Genomic DNA, 11,203 nt, shown 5'->3' on the forward strand with positions numbered 1-11,203 from the left:
GTAGGGTCCCATGTGGTTTACCTCAGGTAAACCATCAAGCCCCGTGGGTTCTGCAGCCAGGTCTCCACCAGTGGAGGGTCTCCATGCATTTGTGTCCACATGGAAGTTGGCAAGGAGGCAGAGCCAGCTGCTGGGAGTAGTGCCTTCCAGATCCAGCTGGGAGCAAGGAGGAATAGTGCACACCAGCTGATAAGGCTGGTACAGCTTTTCTCACTAAGGCTGAGTAAATCCCCAAAGGCCCAGGATGCTACTAAGCAACTAAAATTCTAGAGCATGTCAGAGTCATCCCAATGATCCACATCTGTTGGTTCAGCGAAATGGGGCCTAGAAATGTTGTGAGAACGGGATCTCTGCACAGAGGCCCGTAATTTTGCTTTCAATCTTCCAGGGCAAGAACCAAGATGAATAAAAATGGGAAATATTCACAGGGGGAGATATTTCTCTGTAATCACAGGAGCTTTGCATGGTGTCATTTTTGATGTTGAAACTGCAAAACCTTTGCCTTACATTTGCCTTGGTTCTGGTTGCATTTTTTACTGAAATGTACATCCAACATTTCCTCCACTGTACTTCTTGCAAAAATAACAAGCTCTAAAGCTTGTCCAGTATGCTTCAGCAAACCAAGCAGTAACACTCACTGCACTGGACCATGACCATATGTACATGCAGGGCTGTCTTTTTGTTTTCCATTCCCGTGTTCAGACAGTGTCACAGTATCTTTGATACAAATGATTTCATTGACTTAATAGTTGATTGTATACCACAGAAGTTTGCAATAGCCTCGGAGGTCATGTTTAATGACACAGTTTTGCAGAGCCCAGCCACTTCCTTCCACATGCACAGCTATCCTTGTGCTTTCAGCTGTACCATAATCCCCTTCTTGCCCTAGATAGCCCATAGCCTGGTAAGTGGGAGAAATCTCAGGAGGGAGAGTCCACACAACCCCACTGGGGACAGGGATCTTTCAGGCAGGTCAGTGGGTACTTTTGCATTGCTTTGTGCCACTGGAGCTGGTTGAGTTTTTACACTTTTTTCCACCCTTTTTTTTTCCACTCCTAGTGCCCAGATAACTCAAGCGGTATCTAACAGCTGTCACAGAAACAATCCTCATAACCTATCTTGAGGTGAACAGACTTTGTCCAGGGCCCTACATATTCCAACTCTAATGTCTAATCTACTAAATCAGCTCCTTGGCTAGCCTACAGTTGTAGGAAAAAAATAGGTGATTTAAGTGCTGATTTTTTGTGTATTTTCTGTGTTGAGCTCTGTCTAGAACTTGACAGTACTCACTGGGGAGACATAGAAAAGAAATTACTATAAGGTTTGCTTATAAATGATATAAAAAGTACCTGGTTGAAACTGTGTTTAGTATTTCATGCAAAAGAGTCTTGAAGAGTCAATTAGACATGCACAAACTAACGAACTGCAAAAAAAAGGCTTTTCCTCCATTAAATACCTCTCTGTAATCATCAATATTCTTAAAAAGTGTAATGATTTCTTATAAGTGCTTGAATGAACCGTAAAACTACCTTTTGAAATATTGATATTTCCACAATTTTGAACACAAGAATGTTTTCCCTTCTATATAGAAGCTGACGGACCATTGACTTTCAGTGTATTTTATCCCTGCTGGAGAACATACTGTATAATGCAAATAGGTGCTCACTTAGTAGCCTACATTTTTCTCTAACAGGTGTATGAGGCTTCTTTGTTTCACATGATTTAGCTTTTGATTTAAGACTTAATCAAGGCATTCTCTGCATGGGGTGTTTTGTATGAATAAGGGTGATAGCTATCTTTATCTTTGAACCTGAAAGCAGAAACATTTCACAAATGGTTCATGCTCACATTTTTGAGGATGCTTTATCAACATCAGGTCTAAGGGATTATCATCTGGACAAATCATGGCAGCTCAGTTAGTGTCAAGGAACAGCAGTGATTTTCATAGTCGAGTTTCGGGCCCTGCAACACTTGGTATCACAAAGGAAACAATAGCTACAGGTGAGAACAGTGACACATGTTCTACTGAACTGTCCTCTTCTACACTGGATTACAAGCACATTTGATTTCAGAACTAATGTCTACAGCTAAGTATCCAGTTAAAGAAAAGTCAATAGGACATTATTTTCTCAGAAAATGCACTTCCATGATCTCTGAAACTGCAGAATGCCAGGCTGACTTCTCCAACAACCCATATCAGTCAGAAAGAAATATAGAGGTGTCAGAAACTCATTATTTGTCAGACAGATTGATAGCTATGAAATATAGTATTTCAACTTTTGCTTTTCAAAGCACTCATGTGTGGTTTATTTAATGCCATGTTATATTCTAGATGAGAAAACAATTTAAACATGTAAAATGTCAAAAGAAAGCATTAAGTGATTTGAGATTTCTTTTATTTTCAAAGAAAAATTTACTTTTACTTTGGAAGGAAAGTAGATTATGAACTCTCCAAGTCCTGGGTACAGCAGATTTATCTCTCTCCAGCCTGCTCTGCTAATGACACCAAGTTGTCTCCCTGTGTGTTTTGGGTTGCTTGTTTGTTTTAAGGAAAAAAGCATAAGAAACATCTCCAATTACTAAATATCCATTACAATGGAAGCAAAGAAAATTATCTGTGCCAAGAGCCACCCCTCCCTGGTGCCTCACCCTGTGGGTGCCCATGCCCTGGGGCTCTGCTTCCATGCTGTGTGTGCCTGCCCCTGTGCCACAGTCCATGGGCTCCTGGCAGGTGCTGCTGCAGCTCCTGCAAAGTGAGTAACGCAAAGGATTGGATTTAGTTACCTTTTCCTTTGTGCTCTGGCACAATGCTGTACCTCACCCCATGGTAAGCCTCTCAGGGCTGCAGCAGTTTCTGCTGCTGCTACACTTACTGAACTTGCTCTAATATTTAAAAAGTGTTTGAGGAAAAAAAGGTACAGGAACATCTGTGTTTCTCACCCCAGTCTGGACTCAGGAAATCTGCCAGTTGCCTAGAATACTCATTTAATTGTAGACATACCTTTATCTCTAGTCTGCCTTATAACTACATGACAGGAAAATGCAAATCCTTCACTATGCTACAATTTAACAGCAGGACTCACTGAAGCCTTACAATATTTATTAGATCTTTTATTTATTGTCAGTTGCCTCCTTTTAAGTATGGCATGGACACACACAGATACCTACATTGTATTTTACTTATATCAGTAGGTGTGGATCATTCTCCAAAACTAGTAAAAAGGATTTTAAAAGGTGTCTGTCATCTGGAAAGCTTTTTATTATCCAGTGTCAGCCACTGGAAATTATGTACAAACTAAAGCAAATGGAACAAAAGTTAATTATCTAGTACGGCTATTGTTATTATGTAGAGGAGCCAGCCCCTATTGATTAATGAGTCAGTGTTACGTTTGCTCACAGGAATATTAATATCTCGTGCACAAGAGAAGTCATTAAAATGAGCAAGGAAGACCTTGACTTTAAACTTAAAGTGCACATTGCTCTAGTTATGTGAATCATTTTGTCAGGTATAGCATCATAGTTATAAATTATTGAAACATGTAGTTATTGTAAAGATAATTCACATAGCCTGTTTGAAATTAAGCAAGTCAATACTCTTCCCATTATGTTCTTCACTATTACAATTAGGAGACTTCAGGTGGACAAAAGAAGATTTAGGAGATAGGATAAGACTCTGGTGTGTGAGTCTTTGCCTCACCTAACCCCTCACAGCATGAGAAAACAGAATAATGCTGTGTCCATACTGAGCTGATGGAAAGTGCGGGATGGGTCAAGAGAGAACTCTCATAAAGTGACTGCAGAGCACTCCAGATGGCCTAACAATAATTAGCAAGTAGGATTAAGGTATATTTCAGAATCCAGGTCCATCACATTCCCTCTTCAAATATTCCCAAAGCCACCAAATTATGCACTGAAAAACCTACATTACTATTTTTTGAAAATGTATGTTACAGCATTATGAATAGAATAACAGCTTACTGGAAATACAACTGTACCTGCTTTTGCATCATGCTAAGACCTCAAGCTTAAAAAATCCAAATGGAACTACAAAGTTGAGGTCCATGATTCATTTACACTAATGCTATGTTACATCACTATGAGAGAGCAGAGGAATGTTTAGGTGGGAGTATGTTTTATTGTATCTAATTTACATGCTATTATTAAGAGCAAGCCAAAAGCAGTCCTGGTATAAATGAGGATTAGGTGTCATGTAATTTAAAAAGAGAAGATATCAAAAGGGAATATAATTTAATTTTATTAATGTATAAGTAGAACTAGGACAAAAATTAATACTAAAATATTGGAAATATTAAGCAGTATTTTGGGGATGTTTTGTAGGTATGTTGTAGGCAGTTCCTGTTTCTGTAAAATGAAGGCATAAGTTTGAATCTACATATTGTGTTTCATTAATTTTAATGCATTACTCATGTACTTCATGGTGAGCATATGTTGGGGTCTTGACAGAAAGTATTGATACAGAATTAAAACCCCATCTTTGAAAAAATGGATCTGTTGGACCAAACTGGTATTAACTTTCCTGCGAGCCTCCACCAATTCCAGTGAGCATCAAACCTCTCTCTTTCATCAACATAACTCATTTCCACGACCAACTGTTACCTTATTTGGCTTGTTGTGACAGCAGAACAAGAGACTAATCCCCAGAAATAGCTGATCAATAAGAAACTGTCCAAAGGATAAGAACAAAAACAGCCAGTGGTCTAGAAAACATAATTTACTTGGGAAGATTGAGTGGTGTAATTTAACCCAGAGAAAGTAACTAAGAAGGTGTAACAAACTTCAACAAATATGCAAACATTTATGGGAAGAAAAGAGGAAATTATTGTGCTTTGTGTTCAACTCAATTATTGTGCAGTTCTTGAAGGTGGATAGATCAAAGTGTAATCCATTTAAACTGTAGCAGGGAAGATGTCAATTAAGAATGCTTGGAGGTAGACTGCATGGTGAGGCCGAGGCGATTCATCCTCTGTTTCCTTTTGTGTTCCACTGTTTTAAAGCTTTTCCTTCATGCTGGTCCTGCAACAGAAGATGAGAATGGGTTGTAGGAGGAATATAGGCTGTCTAGAGAGTTGCAAGGTGGAGGGAATTTGGCCTCTTCATCCACTTTCCTCTCTGTTCCAGCAACCTCTTTAGCAGGGCCTGAGGCAATGTACAACATTGCTCTTGCTGTGCCATGAGTCTGGATGTGGCTGACCCAGAGAGCCTTGCAGGATACAAAAATTCAGCAGGGAGACACACAGGGGAGAGCAGGAATGATTTTTTTAACTGGAACCTCAGCCAAATGTCAACAGAATTTCGGGTAAGGCAGCAAAGCTGCTTCTGGCCAAGAGGATAGCTCTCAGTGCAGGAGAATTCCCAGCTGCAAACAGAGGGAAGATGAGAACATCTCAAAGTAAAAGTTACAGAAATCCTCTATAATGGAGCCTAAATCCAGAGTACTGAATTCCTTCTGTTCTGGATCATGCCAGCATGGAGAGCTAGTGCTTCACCCTGAGTCTTGGCTGTGGGACCAGGTGTGTGTGTACACAGCACCCATGAGAATTCCGCTTCTCCTGGGCCCCAGGACATGCATCAGGATGGGCTGGAGTTCACTCAAGGAGATGGTAGGCTCGGGAGACAAATTCTGCTCTTAATTAGTTTGGCCCACCTAACTGACCTCAATTTGTCCTAGCATTTCCCTGGCTCTTGATGAGCTACTGTCCAAAGAATTGCAAAACAAATATTTCAGTGTCAGTCACAGTGCCATAAAAAATGACAGCATCTCAGAGGACACCTTTAATGTTCTCAAACTATATTACAGATACAATTTTTGGTAATCTAATAAATAAATATTTTGGGTTTAATGAAGTCTGGCTGTAGCTTTTTTAGTCATGGGTGGATTTTTGTTCTCACTCTGCTAATTTGCAAGGAGTAAAAGAAATCAAAACAGATCTAATGATTTCAATTAAACATCTTATATTTTCACATTTTAAAAAAAATCTATCAAATTTGCACGGAAATATTTTAAGGTTAATAGATTACCTCTGAACCCTAAGGAAATCAAGATTCTTGTGCCTGCCTGTCATTTACTGAAGTGGTTACTTATCTGTCAATATTTCTTGCTTTTTTTTCAAGTCCCAGGCCTACTTGATCTTGTCCATTTGGCACTGCTGGAGGAATAACAAGTTTCTTCCCATCATGCATCTTTCTGGGATACATCATGACAGAGAAATCTCAAAGCCCAGGTCAATTATAACAGAAGATGTGTAGCACCTCTGCCCCCACGGCGTCTTCTGGGGATCCACTTGGCAAAATGATATAAAACTATTTTCGAAGACTTCCCATGATCTGGCACTACTTAGAACTAAGTGATTGGCAAAATGTAAGGAAATATGCATATGCAGCTCAGCTCATCTGCCTCTGCTTGCCAAGGAGCCAACTAACATTGCGTGTGAGGAGGGGCCTGAGGCTGGCAGAGTCCTCACAGAAAGGTAATTACTTTTTAATTAGAATTCATTGAATAAGAGATAGATACCTTCCATACTTTCTCCCAGTGATGATTTTAATATTCCTCTGTCAGGTATTATGAGGCAGTAGCTGACAGTGAGTTACATGAAGTAATCCTGTAGCTGGTAGCAACTTGCATAAAGTAACCAACTTAACCATTTGTCTTAGGTAAAATATGGTCCCTGTCCTCACCTTTTTCCATGGAGTCTGTCACCGGCATGTTGATGTAGTGTTTGTTTACTCTCATTCCTGCAGGAGGAAATATCATAGTTCATGTATCAAATTACTGTAACCAACTGGAGCATTCCTATTTAAAATAATGTATCATTATATATTTTCATAATGCCATTGATGTATTTTCAGGACTTCTAATTTTTACAAGTGTATCTGAATATCATTTATCTAAGTGTGCACTTATAAAATCTGTGGTAATATCTGATCTCATTATAAAAATCAGCACCTAAGAATGGACTAGAGTAACTAAATCTGAAGCTGACTGGATATTTGTGATATTTTGATAGAAATAAGAAAGAATTTCAGGTTTTTTTCTTTTTGCTGCAGGGCCTCTAAACACAATCTGACATGTGATGTATTTTTGAAGTCAAAGTTAATAATTCTCTTTACATAAAAATAAATACCCCCTATTGAATACTCACTCTAAAATTAGAATTGCATATTTCTAAGTAATATATCTGAGGAAAGTGATTTATCCTAATGCAATAATGGCATAGATTTACAAAGCTTGAGTGATACAATGTTTCTCGTTATGGCTGTAAAATATTTGTTGCCACTGTGGGATTTTCTAGATCATTATTTTAAAAAAGGAAAAACCTACTTTGACAGATGAACTGGGGCCATTCTGAGCAAATCACAGATACTTCATATAACAAGGCCTCCAAAGAGGGGAGCACAGACTTATTACTATGGCAACCCAGATCAAAACACTATTTTAGTGGAGAGTTTCCAGTTTTACAATGCAATGATGATTGTTTATAGTACTATTGAAACCAGATTCTGCAAAGGTTCAAGAAATGAGCTGACAAGAGGAAAATCATTATAGATAAACTGGGGATACGTGAATGACATATTGTGGAATCTACTATTATTTGATCAAGTGATGAAATTGTGGCACAAACATAGATAAATAATAGTAGATGATACAGTCTGATGGACCCTATTTTGTTGGTTGTGGTTTATTATGTATCTGGAAGATAATTATTGGTTTAATGCTGCAAAATGCAAAAGCAGATTTAATAATAGAATTTACTGAACTTTGAAAAAAACTATTAGTTGTCCCTAAGAATTTATAATATTTAAATTTAAAAATGCTTTCATTCCCAAACCATTGAGTAACGCCTACACCTGGTGGTGGGGTGCTTTTTTCTGAAAGTCCGTGATGGACTGGAATAATGCATGCTTAATCCTGTATCAGCTAATCAGTGCTTAGAACCGTTAGTCCTACAGCAGTGAACCTCTTCAAACCTGTCTCATATCTGCAGCAAGGAAAAACAAGCTGATTTTTTTCCCTCATGGCAGTAGCCTGGGAGCAGCTCTGGGCACCCTCCAGCAGGTTTCTGCCTTGTGTCTACTGGCTCAGAGAAGTGAGGTGGTTGTTAACCTCCTTCCGTGCTGAAATGATACCAGTTTCAATATAAGAGACACGGGAGTCTGGGGACAGTGATCTGCTTTCTGCTTAGGGTTATTTCTCAGCACAAGAGACATGGTGAGTTTACTTGTTCTGGCCTCTTTCCAAGTTCATCCCATTCTTCACCTCAAGATCTTCAGCAAATCATGACCACCCTCACCGAACTTCTTGCTAGCCCCACTTCTCAACTTTACCACATTAATGCTTAAAATCTTGAGTTCACTTGTCCGTGTAACTGGGCAGCATGGGAAAAGTCTCCACCCCACAGCATGAACAGAGGAAGCTCCTGGTGACTTCTTTAGGGGCTATAGAAGCAGCTCCTGTGCAGGCAGAGAAGTTCACAGCCTGAGAAATAAAGCTGGAAAGAAGAAAGGTGAATGAAGACTGATCACAGCAATATTTCTATACCTGTAATAGTCTGATCATTCCCGAGCACGCCTCTGGCACAGGTGCTTCCCTCTGCAGGATGAAACTTGTTTCCTGCTTTGATGTTTCTCTCTGTGGGACTGTCTGAGGGGACAGGTCTGAGAACAGCAGGACCTCCTGAGATGTGTTCTTACCTCTCCATCCCCAGAATTGTTTTCTTATGGGATCCTCAAGGTGAAAGTGTCTGTGAGCTCAGGGCACTTTTGTTCCCTGAGAGAAAGAAGATATTTACTTACAGAAGCCCTTAATCATTGACTGAAAACACAAAGTGGATGAAATGTTTTCAGAAGGATGATTTACTATGTAGTTTGTATATTATTGTGGATGGAGAGGCTTTAGCTCTTCATGGAAGTGTGAAGCAAAATTTTGCCTTACTTTTGGTATTTGAGATGATGTAGGGAAAGCATTTTCTGGTGTAGTCGTACTTGGACCAGAATACAAAACACATCCTTTAGTAAACTGTGAAGCTTAAAGTTGTTCAAATGACACTTACCCAGCAAATAATTTTGAACTTGGGAGCATTAGAGAGGTCATATTTTCACATGCCTGAACTGCTGCTGAACAATCTTTTTTAGCCATTAAAAACACCCAGACTGTTTTCAACACCAGATACTATCACTCATCCTTGAATTATATTTTCCTGAGTTTATGACCACCCTTTCAAGGAAAATTAAGCCACTCCATTAACTCTGAGACTGGAGCACCCTTCAAAAATTTAATCCAGTAGAGCAGTTGCTGGTATTTATTGCTCTACCCTAATGCACTTGTATTTTCTCTGTCGTGCGAGGACTATTCAGACATCATACAAAAGTATCAGGAGTGTCTCAGCTCCTGAGATGCCACTGGCTCCACCCATTGAACAATTATAATATAATATTGCTCCTGGAATACAGATTGAGTCACCACATAAGTGTAAGAAAGCAGTGAGTGCTTTCTACTGACTCCAGTGTGTTCATACACTCTAGTCTTTTCCATCTAACCTCACAAACATCTGTCTTCAGCCAAGAAACAGCAACAAAGATGTCAACAGCTGTTCTGTTCAGCCAAGTACAGTGCTGATGTTAAAGTTTTCCGAGATCACTGATGTCCTACATTATTAATCAAGGGCCTCAGAAATAATTCTGCTGACAGACTGCTTATGAAATATGTCTCCTGACTTCAAAGTATGGTCAGCTCCCTGTCATACAGCATGGAGCATAGATGAAGGCTGCAGGGCTGAGATTCAACTGGTTGAGAACTGTGTTAATCACTTGGAGGTCTTAAGAAGCATCCAACAGAAATGGCTGAGGTAACCACAGATCTCTCATTTTCCCTTGTAGTTTTTTGGCACAGTTACCTTTATTCTGGAACATCTCTATTAAGGAAATCTCCAGAATTCATGTGACAGTAATGGTAAAGAACATTTCTTGCCTTTGTTCATCCTGGCTTCCCAATACTAACTTCTGTTTATTCAGCTTACCTGCATGGTGGATGCCCTGTGTGGCCACCGGTAGACAACATCTAAAGAATATAATCACTTGTTTCCTCAATATTTCTGATTGTGCTTCCAACACTCCTCTACAGAGGACACCAGAGAGATGGTTTCTATCTTCCTGTGGCATTTCATGGTGACTGAGATAATTAAGACAGTAAAGACAACAATCTTCTCATTTAATAAAGTGGTGTGCACCAGCACAGACTCTTTTTTAACCTTACACCCTATTCATTTGGACACTTACATTCTCTTGGTCTTCAAGCTCTCTACCAGGTCATTGTCTGAGGCCTCTGGGTATGGGATGGTGAAAATAACCAGAGACTGAATTTTTCAAAATCAGTTAAAAAAAATCTTAGAATATGAAGTGAGTACTTCGTTTTGATATTAAATAGAAACAAACTTCAAGGGGAAAAAAAAAACCTATCTAACACCCATGACCATTGCATGAAACCTCTCACAGACTGGGCAAAGCAGGAATAAGAAAATTTTGAGTAATAAAATAAGTCCAGGAGAGAGAAACAGAACAACCTGCTGGCTTAGAAATTTCTCTGTTCTCCTTTTGGTCATTTCCTTCAGCTCAGGCTCTCAACAACTTCTATCAGACAGAATGTCTTTAGCATTTTATCTCCAGTTCACAAAGAAAGTAAGACCTTTGTTAAACAGCATCTTCCTGATACAAAATGTCTTATTAATTTGAAATGCAAAATGGCTCCTGCATTTCAGAGAGCTGCCAGGTGAAGATGTCCTTGTGAGGCACAACAGTGGCTCTGGGGAAGATTGTCTCCAAGGAAGTGCAGCACAGAGCCAGGCTTGGGTGGGTTTTTGCTCTCCATCACTCACATATATAATAATAAATATATATTAAGAAATAATTGCATAACCTGATAATCTCTATGCTTAGAAGTCAGCACAGCTTTATTCCTAACCAGATCCCCTGCCACAGGGTAAATCCTCTCCATCAATCTCATCTATCAGCTTTGTGTAAGTGCTCCATCCAGTTCTCTGTACTGTTTTTATCAACAAGCACTGTCAGGTTAAAAAGTGGATGACTTACCTCCCCAAGCGATCTGAAGAATTCAGTGCCACAGAAACATGCTTAATGCTGGATAACCATGCACCTTTCCCAAGTGAATTTTTAATGGCTGGGGCTGCCT

The 11,203-nt window shown here is 39.4% G+C and overlaps 1 long non-coding RNA gene across 2 annotated transcripts in view; it reads right to left on the reverse strand.

Moving 5' to 3' along the window:
• Window positions 1–1,257: 1,257 nt before the first annotated feature.
• Window positions 1,258–11,203, reverse strand: part of LOC115496207 (uncharacterized) — a 94,276-nt gene continuing 84,330 nt past the window's right edge. The window contains exons 2-5 of one of the 2 annotated variants that reach the window (XR_012057254.1): window positions 8,710–8,785; window positions 8,373–8,507; window positions 6,697–6,753; window positions 1,258–5,034 (exon numbers count right to left, since the gene is read on the reverse strand). This is a non-coding gene — a long non-coding RNA (uncharacterized lncRNA). Of the gene's footprint in view, window positions 5,035–6,696; window positions 6,754–8,372; window positions 8,508–8,557; window positions 8,786–11,203 lie in introns of both variants that reach the window. The other variant, XR_012057255.1, reaches the window with a different exon arrangement.

Source organism: Taeniopygia guttata, chromosome 8, assembly GCF_048771995.1.
Source record: "Taeniopygia guttata chromosome 8, bTaeGut7.mat, whole genome shotgun sequence".
NCBI classification, from domain to species: domain Eukaryota; kingdom Metazoa; phylum Chordata; class Aves; order Passeriformes; family Estrildidae; genus Taeniopygia; species Taeniopygia guttata.